Raw genomic sequence first — 14,867 nt, forward strand, 5'->3', positions numbered from 1 at the left:
TCCGGTGGAAAACCAACCCCGGAGGGTAAACGCATTAAATAAATAAAACTCGTGTTGCGATTATGAATTTTTATCTTCCGTCACTTCGTATCTTCTATATTGGTTACAATCCATCGTGTTCAAAACTTCGAACTCGACCCTGCCAGGATTCGAACCTCGAATCTCCTCATCCGTAGTCAGACGCGTTATCCATTGCGCCACAGGGCCACGCTGTGGAGCCGATTCCAGTATTTTATAAGCCATTCAGTCACTCGAAGTGTAACAGCGTGTTTTATGGCCTCCAAGATGATGTGAAAATGATATTAATACGGGCCTGATGTCATTTCAGACATGCCAAACCATCTTTGTGGTTTTACGTGATTTCTCACTTCTTTTCGAAAAGAATGCCGGGATGGTACCTAACTCTTAAGGCCACGGTCACTTCTATCCCACTTGCATGCCTAACAGTTCCCCCATAAGGCTTCAACTCAGCATAGCAGGAGAGGCTGCCTCGGTGGGGCTCTGGACCTCCTCCCCAGTAGTATCCCCGACCAGATGTATCACGCTCCGTGACACTGCAGGTGAGGCGGTATCCCTCGCTGAATCCGGGGGAAAAACCAACCCTGGAGGGTAAACGCATTATATAAATAAAACTCGTGTTGCGATTATGAACTTTTATTTTTCATTTCCTATCTTCTATATTGGTTACAATCCATCGATTTAAAAACTACGAACTCGCCCCTGCCAGGATTCGAACCTGGAATCTCCTGATGCGTAGTCAGACGCATTATCCATTGCGCCACAGGGCCACGCGGAGCAGCCGATTCCAGTATTTTATAACCCATTCAGCCACTCGAAGTGCAACAGCGTGTTTTATGGCCCTCAGGATGATGTCAAAATGATATTAATAAGGGCCTAAGGTCATTTCAGACATGCCAAACCATCTTCGTGGTTTTGCGTGATTTCTCACTTCTTCTCGAAAAGAACGCCGGTATGGTACCTAACGTTTAAGGCCACGGTCACTTCTTTCCATGTTCCTTGCCTAACACTTCCCCCATAAGGCCTCAGCTCAGCATAGCAGGTGAAGCTGCCTCGGCGGGGTTCTGGACCTCCTAAACAGTAGTATCCCCGACCAGATGTATCACGCTCCAGGACACTGCAGATGAGGCGGTATCCCTCGCTGAATCTGGGGGAAAAACCAACCCTGGAGGGTAAACGCATTAAATAAATAAAACTCGTGTTGCGATTATGAAATTTTTTTTTCGTCACTTCGTACCTTCTATATTGGATACAATCCATCGTGTTATAAATTACGAACGCGACCCTGCCAGGATTCGAACCTGGAATCTCCTGATCCGTAGTCAGACGCGTTATCCATTGCGCCACAGGGCCACGCGGTGCAGTCGATTCCAGTATTTTATAAGCCATTCAGTCACTCGAAGTGTAACTGCGTGTTTTATGGCCCTTAATATGATGTCAAATTGATATTAATAAGATCCTGAGATCATTTCAGACATGTCAAACCATCTTTGTGGTTTTGCGCGATTTCTCACTTTTTCTCGAGGAGAATGCCGGGATGGTACCTAACTTTTAAAGCCACCGTCGCTTCTTTCCGTCTTCCTTGCCTATCCTTTCCCCCATAAGGCCTCAGCTCCGTATAGCAGGTGAGGCTGCTTCGGAGAGGCTCTGGTCCTCCTCCCCAGTTGTATCCCCGACAAAATGTATCACTCTCCAGGACACTGCAGATGAGGCGGTATCCCTCGCTGAATCCTGGGGGAAAACCAACCCCGGAAGGTAAACGCATTATATTAATATAACTCGTGTTGCGATAATGAACTTTTATTTTTCGTCACTTCGTATCTTCTATATTGGTTAGAATCCATCGTGTTAAACACTACGAACTTGACCCTGCCAGGATTCGAACCTGGAATCTCCTGGTCCGTAGTCAAACGCGTTATCCATTGCGCCACAGGGCCTCGCTGTGCAGCCGATTCCAGTATTTTATAAGCCATTCAGTCACTCGAAGTGCATTAGCGTGTTTTATGGCCCTCAAGATGATGTGAAAATGATATTAATGAGGGCCTGAGGTCATTTCAGACATGCCAAACCATCTTCGTGGTTTTGCGTGATTTCTCACTTCCTCTCGAGGAGAATGCCGGGATGGTACCTAACTTTTAAGGCCACCGTCGCTTCTTTCCGTCTTCCTTGCCTAAACTTTCCCCCAGAAGGCCTCAGCTCAGCATAGCAGGTGAGGCTGCTGCGGCGAGGCTCTGGTCCTCCTCCCCAGGTGTATTCCCGGCCAAATGTATCACGCTCCAGGACACTGCAGATGAGGCGGTATCCCTCGCTGAATCCGGGGGAAAAACCATCCCCGGAGGGTAAACGCATTAAAAAAACAAAATTCGTGTTGCGATTATGAATTTTTATTTTTCGTCACCTCGTATCTTCTATATTGGTTACAATCCATCGTGTTAAAAACTACGAAATCGACCCTGCCAGGATTCGAACTTGGAATCTCCTGATTCGTAGTCAGACGCGTTATCCATTACGCCACGGGGCCACGCGGTGCAATCGATTCCAGTATTTTATAAACCATTCAGTCACTCGAAGTGTAACAGCGTGTTTTATGGCCCTCAAGATGATGTGAAAATGATATTAATGAGGGCCTGAGGTCATTTCAGACATGCCAAACCATCTTCGTGGTTTTGCGTGATTTCTCACTTCCTCTCGAGGAGAATGCCGGGATGGTACGTAACTTTTAAGGCCACCGTCGCTTCTTTCCGTCTTCCTTGCCTAAACTTTCCCCCATAAGGCCTCAGCTCAGCATAGCAGGTGAGGCTGCTGCGGTGAGGCTCTGGTCCTCCTCCCCAGGTGTATTCCCGGCCAAATGTATCACGCTCCAGGACACTGCAGGTGAGGCCGTATCCCTCGCTGAATCCGGGGGAAAAATCAACCCTGGAGGGTAAACGCGTTAAATAAATAAAACTCGTGTTGCGATTATGGATTATTAATTTTCGTCACTTCGTATCTTCTATATTGGTTACAATCCATCGTGTTCAAAACTACGATCTCGACCCTGCCAGGATTCGAACCTGGAATCTCCTGGTCCGTAGTCAAACGCGTTATCCATTGCGCCACAGGGCCTCGCTGTGCAGCCGATTCCAGTATTTTATAAGCCATTCAGTCACTCGAAGTGTATTAGCGTGTTTTATGGCCCTCAAGATGATGTGAAAATGATATTAATGAGGGCCTGAGGTCATTTCAGACATGCCAAAACATCTTCGTGATTTTAGGTTATTTCTCACTTCTTCTCGAAAAGAATGCCGGGATGGTACCTAACTTATAAGGCCACGTCTGATTCCTTCAGTCTTCCTTGTCTAACACTTCCCGCATAAGGCCTCAGCTCAGCATAGCAGTTGAGGATACTTCTTCGAGGCTCTGGTCCTCCGCCCTAGTTGTATCCCCGAACAAATGTATCACGCTAAAGGACACTGCAGGTGAGGCGGTATCCCTCGCTGAATCGGAGGGAAAAACCAACCCCGGAGGGTAAACGCATTAAATAAATAAAACTCGTGTTGCGATAATGAACTTTTATTTTTCGTCACTTCGTATCTTCTATATTGGTTACAATCCATTGTGTTAAAAACTACGAACTCGACCCTGCCAGGATTCGAACCTAGAATCTCCTCGCCCGTAGTCAGACGCGTTATCCATTGCGCCACAGAGCCACGCGGTGCAGCCGATTCCAGTATTTTATAACCCATTCAGTCACTCGAAGTGTAACAGCGTGTTCTATGGCCCTCAGGATGATGTCAAAATGATATTAATAAGGGCCTGAGGTCATTTCAGACATGCCAAACAATCTTCGTGGTTTTGCGTGATTTCTCACTTCTTCTCGAAAAGAAGGCCGGTATGGTGCCTAACGTTTAAGGCCACGGTCACTTCTTTCCATGTTCCTTGCCTAACACTTCCCCCATAAGGCCTCAGCTCAGCATAGCAGGTGAAGCTGCCTCGGCGGTGCTCTGGACCTCCTCCCCAGTAGTATCCCCGACCAGATGTTTCACGCTCCAGGACACTGCAGTTGAGGCGGTATCCCTCGCTGAATCCGGAGGAAAAACCAACCCTGGAGGGTAAACGCATTAAATAAATAAAACTCTTGTGCTGATTATGTATGTTTATTTTTCGTCACTTCACATCTTCTATATTGGTTACAAACCATCGTGTTAAATGCTACGAACTCGACCCTGCCAGGATTCGAACTTGGAATCTCCTGATCCGTAGTCAGACGCGTTATCCATTGCGCCACGGGGCCACGCGGTGCAGTCGATTCCAGTATTTTATAAGCCATTCAGTCACTCGAAGTGTAACAGCGTGTTTTATGGCCCTCAGGATGATGTCAAAATGATATTAATAAGTGCCTGAGGTCATTTCAGACATGCCAAACAATCTTCGTGGTTTTGCGTGATATCTCACTTTTTCTCGAAAAGAACGCCGGTATGGTGCCTAACGTTTAAGGCCACGGTCACTTCTTTCCATGTTCCTTGCCTAACACTTCCCCCATAAGGCCTCAGCTCAGCATAGCAGGTGAAGCTGCCTCGGCGGGGCTCTGGACCTCCTCCCCAGTAGTATCCCCGACCAGATGTATCACGCTCCAGGACACTGCAGATGAGGCGGTATCCCTCGCTGAATCCGGAGGAAAAACCAACCCTGGAGGGTAAACGCATTAAATAAATAAAACTCGTGTTGCGATTGTGTATGTTTATTTTTCGTCACTTCACATCTTCTATATTGGTTACAAACCATCGTGTTAAATGCTACGAACTCGACCCTGCCAGAATTCGAACTTGGAATCTCCTGATCCGTAGTCAGACGCGTTATCCATTGCGCCACGTGGCCACGCGGTGCAATCGATTCCAGTATTTTATAAGCCATTCAGTCACTCGAAGTGTAACAGCGTGTTTTATGGCCCTCAGCATGATGTCAAAATGATATTAATTAAGGCCTGAGGTCTTTCCAGACATGCCAAAACATCTTCGTGATTTTACGTTATTTCTCACTTCTTCTCGAAAAGAATGCCGGGATGGTACCTAACTTATAAGGCCACGCCCGATTCTTTCAATCTTCCTTGCCTAACACTTCCCCCATAAGGCCTCAGCTCAGCATAGCAGGTGAGTCTGCTGCGCCGAGGCTCTGTTCCTCTTCCCTAGTTGTATCCCCGACCAAATGTATCACGCTCCAGGACACTGCAGACGAGGCGGTATCCCTCGCTGAATCCGGGGGAAAAACCAACCCCGCAGGGTAAACGCATTAAATAAATAAAACTCGTGTTGCGATTATGAATTTTTATTTTTCGTCACTTCGTATCTTCTATATTGGTTAGAATCCATCGTGTTAAAAACTACGAACTCGACCCTGCCAGGATTCGAACCTGGAATCTCCTGACCCGTAGTCAGACGCGTTATATTTTGCGCCACAGGGCCACGCGGTGCAGCCGATTTCAGTATATTATAAGCCATTCAGTCACTCGAAGTGTAACAGCGTGTTTTATGGCCCTCAGGATGATGTCAAAATGATATTAACAAGGGCCTGAGGTCATTTCGGACATGCCAAACCATCTTCGTGGTTTTGCGTGATTTCTCACTTCTTCTCGAAAAAAATGGCGGGATCGAACCTATCTTTTAAGGCCACGGTCACTTCTATCCCACTTGCATGTCTAACACTTCCCCCATACGGCCTCAGCTCAGCATAGCAGTTGAGGATACTTCGGCGAGGCTCTGGTCCTCCGCCCTAGTTGTATCCCCGAACAAACGTATCACGCTAAAGGACACTGCAGGTGAGGCGGTATCCCTCGCAGAATCGGGGGGAAAAACCAACTCCGGAGGGTAAACGCATTCAATAAATAAAACTCGTGTTGCGATTATGAACTTTTATTTTTCGTCACTTCGTATCTTCTATATTGGTTACAACCCATCGTGTTAAAAATTACGAACTGGACCCTGCTAAGTTTCGAACCATGATCCTTCTGATACGTAGTCACACGCGTTATGCTTTGCGCCACAGAACCACACTTCGAAGCCGATTCCAGTGTTTTGTAAGCCATTCAGTCTCTCGAAGAGTGACATCGTGTTCTATGGCTCTGAAGGTGATGTCAAAATGACATTAAGTAAAAGCCTGAGGTCATTTCAGACATGCGAAACCATCTTCGTGGTTTTGCGTGATTTCTCACTTCTTCTCGAGGAGAATGCCGGGTTGGTACCTAACTTTTAAGGCCACGTCCGCTTCTTACCCTTTTCCTTGCCTAAAACTTCCCCCATAAGGCCTCAGCTCAGCATAGCAGGTGAGGCTGCTTCGGCGAGGCTCTGGTCCTCCTCCCTAGATGTATCCCTGACCAGATGTATCACGCTCCCAGACACTGCAGATGAGGCGGTATCCCTCGCTGAATCCGGGGGGAAAACCAACCCCGGAAGGTAAACGCATTCAATTAATATAACTCGTGTTGCGATAATGAACTTTTATTTTTCGTCACTTCGCATTTTCTATATTGGTTACAATCCATCGTGTTAAAAACTACGAACTCGACCCTGCCAGGATTCGAACCTGGAATCTCCTGATCCGTAGTCAGACGCGTTTTCCATTGCGCCACAGGGCCACGCGGCGCAGCCGATTCCAGTATTCTATAACCCATTCAGTCACTCGAAGTGTAACAGCGTGTTTTATGGCCCTCAGGATGATGTCAAAATGATATTAATAAGGGCCTGAGGTCATTTCAGACATGCCAAACCATCTTCGTGTTTCGGCGTGATTTCTCACTTCTTCTCGAAAAGAATGCCGGGATGGTACCTAACCTTTAAGGCCACGGTCCCTTCTTTCTTTCTTCCTTTGCTAACACTTCCCCCATAAGGCTTCAACTCAGCATAGCAGGAGAGGCTGCCTCGGTGGGGCTCTGGACCTCCTCCCCACTAGTATCCCCGACCAGATGTATCACGCTCCGTGACACTGCAGGTGAGGCGGTATCCCTCGCTGAATCCGGGGGAAAAACCAACCCTGGAGGGTAAACGCATTATATAAATAAAACTCGTGTTGCGATTATGAACTTTTATTTTTCATTTCGTATCTTCTATATTGGTTACAATCCATCGTGTTAAAAACTACGAACTCAACCCTGCCAGGATTCGAACCTGGAATCTCCTGATCCGTAGTCAGCCGCATTATCCATTGCGCCACAGAGCCACGCGGTGCAGCCGATTCCAGTATTTTATAACCCATTCAGTCACTCGAAGTGTAACAGCGTGTTTTATGGCCCTCAGGATGATGTCAAAATGATATTAATAAGGGCCTGAGGTCATTTCAGACATGCCAAACAATCTTCGTGGTTTTGCGTGATTTCTCACTTCTTCTCGAAAAGAACGCCGGTATGGTGCCTAACGTTTAAGGCCACGGTCACTTCTTTCCATGTTCCTTGCCTAACACTTCCCCCATAAGGCCTCAGCTCAGCATAACAGGTGAAGCTGCCTCGGCGGGGCTCTGGACCTCCTCCCCAGTAGTATCCCGAACAGATGTATCACGCTCCAGGACACTGCAGACGAGGCGGTATCCCTCGCTGAATCCGGGGGAAAAACCAACCCCGCAGGGTAAACGCATTAAATAAATGAAACTCGTGTTGCGATTATGAATAATTATTTTTCGTCACTTCGCATCTTCTATATTGGTTAGAATCCATCGTGTTAAAAACTACGAACTCGACCCTGCCAGCATTCGAACCTGGAATGTCCTGATCCGTAGTCAGACGCGTTATCCATTGCGCCACAGAGCCACGCGGTGCAGCCGATTTCAGTATATTATAAGCCATTCAGTCACTCGAAGTGTAACAGCGTGTTTTATGGCCCTCAGGATGATGTCAAAATGATATTAATAAGGGCCTGAGGTCATTTCAGACATGCCAAACCATCTTCGTGGTTTGGCGTGATTTCTCACTTCTTCTCGGAAGGAATGCCGGGATGGTACCTAACTTTTAAGGCCACGGCCCTTCTTTCTTTCTTCCTTGCCTAACACTTCCCCCATAAGGCTTCAACTCAGCATAGCAGGAGAGGCTGCCTCGGTGGGGCTCTGGACCTTCTCCCCAGTGGTATCCCCGACCAGATGTATCACGCTCCGTGACACTGCAGACGAGGCGGTATCCCTTGCTGAATCCGGGGAAAACCCAACCCTGGAGGGTAAACGCATTAAATAAATAAAACTCGTGTTGCGATTATGAACTTTTATTTTTCATTTCGTATCTTCTATATTGGTTACAATCCATTGTGTTAAAAACTACGAAGTCGACCCTGCCAGGATTCGAACCTGCAATCTCCTGATCCGTAGTTAGACGCATCATCCATAGCGCCACAGGGCCACGCAGTGCAGCCGATTCCAGTATTTTATAACCCATTCAGTCACTCGAAGTGTAACAGCGTGTTTTATGGCCCTCAGCATGATGTCAAAATGATATTAATTAAGGCCTGAGGTCATTCCAGACATGCCAAAACATCTTCGTGATTTTACGTGATTTCTCACTTCTTCGCGAAAAGAATGCCGGGATGGTACCTAACTTTTAAGGCTACGGTCACTTCTATCCCACTTGCTTGCCTAACACTTCCCCCATAAGGCCTCAACTCAGCATAGCAGGTGAGGCTGCCTCGGTGGGGCACTGGACCTCCTCACCAGTAGTATCCCCGACAAGATGTATCACGCTCCAAGACAAGGCAGGTGAGGCCGTATCCCTCGCTGAATCCGGGGGAAAAATCAACCCTGGAGGGTAAACGCATTAAATAAATAAAACTCGCGTTGCGATTATGAATTTTTATTTTTCTCACCTCGTATCTTCTATATTGGTTACAATCCATCGTGTTAAAATCTACGAACTCGACCCTGCCAGGATTCAAACCTGGAATCTCCTGATCCGTAGTCAGACGCGTTATCCATTGCGCCACAGGGCCACGTGGCGCAGCCGATTCCAGTATTTTATAAGCCATTCAGTCACTCGAAGTGTAACAGCGTGTTTTTTGGCCCTCAACATGATGTCAAAATGTTATCAGTTAAGGCCTGAGGTCATTTCAGACATGCCAAACCAACTTCCTGGTTTTGCGCGATTTCTCACATTTTCTCGAAGAGAATGCCGGATTGGTACCTAACTTTTAGGGCCACCGTCGATCCTTTCCGTCTTCCTTGCCTATCCCTTCCCCCATAAGGCCTCAGCTCAGCATAGCAGGTGAGGCTGCTTCGGCGAGGCTCTGTTCCTCCTCCCTAGTTGTATCCCCGACCAAATGTATCACGCTCCAGGACACTGCAGATGAGGCGGTATCCCTCGCTGAATCCGGGGAAAAAACCAACCCCGGAGGGTAAACGCATTAAATAAATAAAACTCGTGTTGCGATTATGAATTTTTATTTTTCGTCACTTCGTATCTTCTATATTGGTTAGAATCCATCGTGTTAAATACTACGAACTCGACCCTGCCAGGATTCGAACCTGGAATCTCCTGATCCGTAGTCAGACGCGTTATCCATTGCGCCACAGAGCCACACCTTGGAGTCGATTCCAGTGTTTTGTAACCCATTCAGTCTTTCGAAGAGTCAGATCGTGCTCTATGGCTCTCAAGGTGATGTCAAAATGATATTAAGTAGAAGCCTGAGGTCATTTCAGACATGCGAAACCATCTTCGTGGTTTTGCCGGATTTCTCACATCTTCTCGAGGAGAATGCCGGGATGGTACCTAACTTTTAAGGCCACGTCCTCTTCTTTCCCTCTTCCTTGCCTAACACATCCCCCATAAGGCCTCAGCTCAGCATAGCAGGTGAGGCTGATGCGGCGGGGCTCTGGGCCTCCTCCCTATTTGTATCCCCGACCAAATGTATCACGCTCCAGGACAATGCAGATGAGGCGGAATCCCTAACTGAATTCGGGGGAAAAACCATCCCCGGAGGGTAAACGCATTAAATAAATAAAACTCGCGTTTCGATTCGTCACTTCGTATCTTCTATATTGGTTACAATCCATCGTGTTCAAAAAATCGAACTCGACCCTGCCAGGATTCGAACCTGGAATCTCCTGATCCGTAGTCAGACGCGTTATCCATTGCGCCACAGAGCCACGCGGTGCAGCCGATTCCAGTGTTTTGTAAGCCATTCAGTCTCTCGAAGAGTGACATCGTGTTCTATGGCTCTCAAGGTGATGTCAAAATGACATTAAGTAAAAGCCTGAGGTCATTTCAGACATGCGAAACCATCTTCGTGGTTTTGCCAGATTTCTCACTTCTTCTCCAGGAGAATGCCGGGATGGTACCTAACTTTTAAGGCCACCGTCGCTTCTTTCCCTCTTCCTTGCCTATCCTTTCCCCCATAAGGCCTCAGCTCAGCATAGCAGGTGAGGCTGCTGCGGCGAGGCTCTTGTCCTCCTGCCCACGTGTATCCCCGACCAAATGTATCACGCTCCAGGACACTGCAGATGAGGCGGTATCCCTCGCTGAATCCGGGGGAAAAACCATCCCCGGAGGGTAAACGCATTAAAAAAACAAAACTCGTGTTGCGATTATGAATTTTTATTTTTCGTCACTTCGTATCTTCTATATTGGTTACAATCCATCGTGTTAAAAACTACGAACTCGACCCTGCCAGGATTCGAACCTGGAATCTCCTGATCCGTAGTCAGACGCGTTATCCATTGCGCCACAGGGCCACGCGGTGCACCCGATTCCAGTATTTTATAAGCCATTCAGTCACTCGAAGTGTAACAGCGTGTTTTACTGCCGTCAACATGATGTCAAAATGATATTAATTAAGGCCTGAGATCATTTCAGACATGCCAAACCATCTTCGTGGTTTTACGTGATTTCTCACTTCTTTTCGAAAAGAATGCCGGGATGGTACCTAACTTTTAAGGCAACGGTCACTTCTATCCCACATGCATGCCTAACACTTCCCCCATAAGGCTTCAACTCAGCATAGCAGGAGAGGCTGCCTCGGTGGGGCTCTGGACCTCCTCCCTAGTTGTATCCCCGACCAGATGTATCACGCTCCGTGACACTGCAGGTGAGGCGGTATCCCTCGCTGAATCCGGGGGAAAAACCAACCCTGGAGGGTAAACGCATTAAATAAATAAAACTCGTGTTGCGATTATGAACTTTTATTTTTCATTTCGTATCTTCTATATTGGTTACAATCCATCGTGTTAAAAACTACGAACTCAACCCTGCCAGGATTCGAACCTGGAATCTCCTGATCCGTAGTCAGACGCATTATCCATTGCGCCACAGAGCCACGCGGTGCAGCCGATTCCAGTATTTTATAACCCATTCAGTCACTCGAAGTGTAACAGCGTGTTTTATGGCCCTCAGGATGATGTCAAAATGATATTAATAAGGGCCTGAGGTCATTTCAGACATGCCAAACAATCTTCGTGGTTTTGCGTGATTTCTCACTTCTTCTCGAAAAGAAGGCCGGTATGGTGCCTAAAGTTTAAGGCCACGGTCACTTCTATCCCACTTGCATGTCTAACACTTCCCCCATAAGGCCTCAGCTCAGCATAGCAGTTGAGGATACTTCGGCGAGGCTCTGGTCCTCCGCCCTAGTTGTATCCCCGAACAAATGTATCACGCTAAAGGACACTGCAGGTGAGGCGGTATCCCTCGCTGAATCGGGGGGAAAAACCAACCCCGGAGGGTAAACGCATTAAATAAATAAAACTCGTGTTGCGATAATGAACTTTTATTTTTCGTCACTTCGTATCTTCTATATTGGTTACAATCCATCGTGTTAAAAACTACGAACTCGACCCTGCCAGGATTCGAGCCTAGAATCTCAAGGTCTGTAGTCAGACGCGTTATCCATTGCGCCACAGGGCCACGCTGTGCAGCCGATTCCAGTATTTTATAAGCCATTCAGTCACTCGAAGTGTAACAGCGTGTTTTATGGCCCTCAAGATGATGTGAAAATGATATTAATAAGGGCCTGAGGTCATTTCAGACATGCCAAACCATCTTCGTGGTTTTGCCAGATTTCTCACTTCTTCTCCAGGAGAATGCCGGGATGGTACCTAACTTTTAAGGCCATCGTCGGTTCTTTCCGTCTTCCTTGCCTAAACTTTCCCCCATAAGGCCTCAGCTCAGCATAGCAGGTGAGGCTGCTTGGGCGAGGCTCTGGTCCTCCTCCCTGGTTGTATCCCCGACCAGATGTATCACGCTCCGAGACACTGCAGATGAGGCGGTATCCCTCGCTGAATCCGGGGGGAAAACCAACCCCGGAAGGTACACGCATTAAATTGATATAACTCGTGTTGCGATAATGAACTTTTATTTTTCGTCACTTCGTATCTTCTATATTGGTTACAATCCATCGTGTTAAAAACTACGAACTCGACCCTGCCAGGATTCGAACCTGGAATCTCCTCATCCGTAGTCAGACGCGTTATCCATTGCGCCACAGGGCCACGCTGTGGAGCCGATTCCAGTATTTTATAAGCCATTCAGTCACTCGAAGTGTAACAGCGTGTTTTATGGCCTCCAAGATGATGTGAAAATGATATTAATACGGGCCTGATGTCATTTCAGACATGCCAAACCATCTTTGTGGTTTTACGTGATTTCTCACTTCTTTTCGAAAAGAATGCCGGGATGGTACCTAACTCTTAAGGCCACGGTCACTTCTATCCCACTTGCATGCCTAACAGTTCCCCCATAAGGCTTCAACTCAGCATAGCAGGAGAGGCTGCCTCGGTGGGGCTCTGGACCTCCTCCCCAGTAGTATCCCCGACCAGATGTATCACGCTCCGTGACACTGCAGGTGAGGCGGTATCCCTCGCTGAATCCGGGGGAAAAACCAACCCTGGAGGGTAAACGCATTATATAAATAAAACTCGTGTTGCGATTATGAACTTTTATTTTTCATTTCCTATCTTCTATATTGGTTACAATCCATCGATTTAAAAACTACGAACTCGACCCTGCCAGGATTCGAACCTGGAATCTCCTGATGCGTAGTCAGACGCATTATCCATTGCGCCACAGGGCCACGCGGAGCAGCCGATTCCAGTATTTTATAAGCCATTCAGTCACTCGAAGTGTAACAACGTGTTTTTTGGCCCTCAACATGATGTCAAAATGATATCAGTTAAGGCCTGAGGTCATTTCAGACATGCCAAACCAACTTCCTGGTTTTGCGCGATTTTAACTTTTTCTCGAGGAGAATGCCGGATTGGTACCTAACTTTTAGGGCCACCGTCGATTCTTTCCGTCTTCCTTGCCTATCCCTTCCCCCATAAGGCCTCAGCTCAGCATAGCAGGTGAGGCTGCTTCGGCGAGGCTCTGTTCCTCCTAACTAGTTGTATCCCCGACCAAATGTATCACGCTCCAGGACACTGCAGATGAGGCGGTATCCCTCGCTGAATCCGGGGAAAAAACCAACCCCGGAGGGTAAACGCATTAAATAAATAAAACTCGTGTTGCGATTATGAATTTTTTTTTTTAGTCACTTCGTATCGTCTATATTGGTTAGAAACCATCGTGTTAAAAACTGCGAACTCGACCCTGCCAGGATTCGAACCTGGAATCTCCTGATCCGTAGTCAGACGCGTTATCCATTGCGCCACAGGGCTACGCGGTGCATCCGATTTCAGTATATTATAAGCCATTCAGTCACTCGAAGTGTAACAGCGTGTTTTATGGCCCTCAGGATGATGTCAAAATGATATTAACAAGGGCCTGAGGTCATTTCAGAACTGCCAAACCATCTTCGTGGTTTTACGTGATTTCTCACTTCTTCTCGAGGAGAATGCCGGGATGTTACCAAACTTTTAAGGCCACCGTCGCTTGTTTCCGTCTTCCTTGCCTATCCTTTCCCCCATAAGGCCTCAGCTCAGCATAGCAGTTGAGGACACTTCGGCGAGGCTCTGGTCCCCCGCCCTAGTTGTATCGCCGAACAAATGTATCACGCTAAAGGACACTGCACCGGGCGAGTTGGCCGTGCGCGTAGAGGCGCGCGGCTGTCTGCTTGCATCCGGGAGATAGTAGGTTCGAATCCCACTGTCGGCAGCCCTGAAAATGGTTTTCCGTGGTTTCCCATTTTCACACCAGGCAAATGCTGGGGCTGTACCTTAATTAAGGCCACGGCCGCTTCCTTCCAACTCCTAGGCCTTTCCTGTCCCATCGTCGCCATAAGACCTATCTGTGTCGGTGCGACGTAAAGCCCATAGCAAAAAAAAAAAAAAGGACACTGCAAGTGAGGCGGTATCCCTCGCTGAATCCGGGGGGAAAACCAACCCCGGAGGGTAAACGCATTCAATAAATAAAACTCGTGTTGCGATTATGAACTTTTATTTTTCGTCACTTCGTATCTTCTATATTGGTTACAATCCATTGTGTTAAAAACTACGAACTCGACCCTGCCAGGATTCGAACCTGGAATCTCCTGACCCGTAGTCAGACGCGTTATCCATTGCGCCACAGGGCCGCGCGGTGCAGCCGATTCCAGTATTTTATAACCCATTCAGTCACTCGAAGTGTAACAGCGTGTTTTATGGCCCTCAGGATGATGTCAAAATGATATTAACAAGGGCCTGAGGTCATTTCAGACATGCCAAACCATCTTCGTGGTTTTGCGTGATTTCTCACTTCTTCTCGACGAGAATGCCGGGATGGTACCAAACTTTTAAGGCCACGTCCGCTTCTTTCCCTCTTCCTTGCCTAACACTTCCCCCATAAGGCCTCAGCTCAGCATATCAGGTGAGGCTGCTGCGGCGAGGCTCTGGTCCTCCTCCCTAGGTGTATCCACGACCAAATGTATCACGCTCCAGGACACTGCAGATGAGGCGGTATCCCTCGCTGAATCGGGGGGAAAAACCATCCCCGGAGGGTAAAA

General features: G+C 47.6%; 17 non-coding genes across 17 annotated transcripts; all 17 read right to left on the minus strand.

Annotated features, from left to right (window-relative positions):
• Positions 1 to 715: 715 nt before the first annotated feature.
• On the minus strand, positions 716 to 788 carry TRNAR-ACG (transfer RNA arginine (anticodon ACG)). The gene has a single exon. It is a non-coding gene; the product is annotated as a tRNA-Arg (tRNA).
• Positions 789 to 1,298: 510 nt separating this feature from the next.
• On the minus strand, positions 1,299 to 1,371 carry TRNAR-ACG (transfer RNA arginine (anticodon ACG)). The gene has a single exon. It is a non-coding gene; the product is annotated as a tRNA-Arg (tRNA).
• Positions 1,372 to 1,882: 511 nt separating this feature from the next.
• Positions 1,883 to 1,955, minus strand: TRNAR-ACG (transfer RNA arginine (anticodon ACG)). Its single transcript has one exon. It is a non-coding gene; the product is annotated as a tRNA-Arg (tRNA).
• A 511-nt stretch (positions 1,956 to 2,466) lies between these two features.
• Positions 2,467 to 2,539, minus strand: TRNAR-ACG (transfer RNA arginine (anticodon ACG)). Its single transcript has one exon. It is a non-coding gene; the product is annotated as a tRNA-Arg (tRNA).
• A 511-nt stretch (positions 2,540 to 3,050) lies between these two features.
• On the minus strand, positions 3,051 to 3,123 carry TRNAR-ACG (transfer RNA arginine (anticodon ACG)). Its single transcript has one exon. It is a non-coding gene; the product is annotated as a tRNA-Arg (tRNA).
• Positions 3,124 to 4,218: 1,095 nt separating this feature from the next.
• TRNAR-ACG (transfer RNA arginine (anticodon ACG)) lies at positions 4,219 to 4,291 on the minus strand. The gene has a single exon. It is a non-coding gene; the product is annotated as a tRNA-Arg (tRNA).
• Positions 4,292 to 6,555: 2,264 nt separating this feature from the next.
• TRNAR-ACG (transfer RNA arginine (anticodon ACG)) lies at positions 6,556 to 6,628 on the minus strand. The gene has a single exon. It is a non-coding gene; the product is annotated as a tRNA-Arg (tRNA).
• A 1,091-nt stretch (positions 6,629 to 7,719) lies between these two features.
• Positions 7,720 to 7,792, minus strand: TRNAR-ACG (transfer RNA arginine (anticodon ACG)). The gene has a single exon. It is a non-coding gene; the product is annotated as a tRNA-Arg (tRNA).
• Positions 7,793 to 8,881: 1,089 nt separating this feature from the next.
• On the minus strand, positions 8,882 to 8,954 carry TRNAR-ACG (transfer RNA arginine (anticodon ACG)). Its single transcript has one exon. It is a non-coding gene; the product is annotated as a tRNA-Arg (tRNA).
• A 511-nt stretch (positions 8,955 to 9,465) lies between these two features.
• On the minus strand, positions 9,466 to 9,538 carry TRNAR-ACG (transfer RNA arginine (anticodon ACG)). The gene has a single exon. It is a non-coding gene; the product is annotated as a tRNA-Arg (tRNA).
• Positions 9,539 to 10,034: 496 nt separating this feature from the next.
• TRNAR-ACG (transfer RNA arginine (anticodon ACG)) lies at positions 10,035 to 10,107 on the minus strand. The gene has a single exon. It is a non-coding gene; the product is annotated as a tRNA-Arg (tRNA).
• A 512-nt stretch (positions 10,108 to 10,619) lies between these two features.
• Positions 10,620 to 10,692, minus strand: TRNAR-ACG (transfer RNA arginine (anticodon ACG)). The gene has a single exon. It is a non-coding gene; the product is annotated as a tRNA-Arg (tRNA).
• A 508-nt stretch (positions 10,693 to 11,200) lies between these two features.
• Positions 11,201 to 11,273, minus strand: TRNAR-ACG (transfer RNA arginine (anticodon ACG)). Its single transcript has one exon. It is a non-coding gene; the product is annotated as a tRNA-Arg (tRNA).
• Positions 11,274 to 12,368: 1,095 nt separating this feature from the next.
• TRNAR-ACG (transfer RNA arginine (anticodon ACG)) lies at positions 12,369 to 12,441 on the minus strand. Its single transcript has one exon. It is a non-coding gene; the product is annotated as a tRNA-Arg (tRNA).
• Positions 12,442 to 12,949: 508 nt separating this feature from the next.
• Positions 12,950 to 13,022, minus strand: TRNAR-ACG (transfer RNA arginine (anticodon ACG)). The gene has a single exon. It is a non-coding gene; the product is annotated as a tRNA-Arg (tRNA).
• Positions 13,023 to 13,532: 510 nt separating this feature from the next.
• Positions 13,533 to 13,605, minus strand: TRNAR-ACG (transfer RNA arginine (anticodon ACG)). The gene has a single exon. It is a non-coding gene; the product is annotated as a tRNA-Arg (tRNA).
• Positions 13,606 to 14,386: 781 nt separating this feature from the next.
• TRNAR-ACG (transfer RNA arginine (anticodon ACG)) lies at positions 14,387 to 14,459 on the minus strand. The gene has a single exon. It is a non-coding gene; the product is annotated as a tRNA-Arg (tRNA).
• Positions 14,460 to 14,867: the final 408 nt, after the last annotated feature.

The sequence above is a fragment of the Anabrus simplex genome, chromosome 1 (assembly GCF_040414725.1).
Source record: "Anabrus simplex isolate iqAnaSimp1 chromosome 1, ASM4041472v1, whole genome shotgun sequence".
Taxonomy (NCBI): Eukaryota; Metazoa; Arthropoda; class Insecta; order Orthoptera; family Tettigoniidae; genus Anabrus; species Anabrus simplex.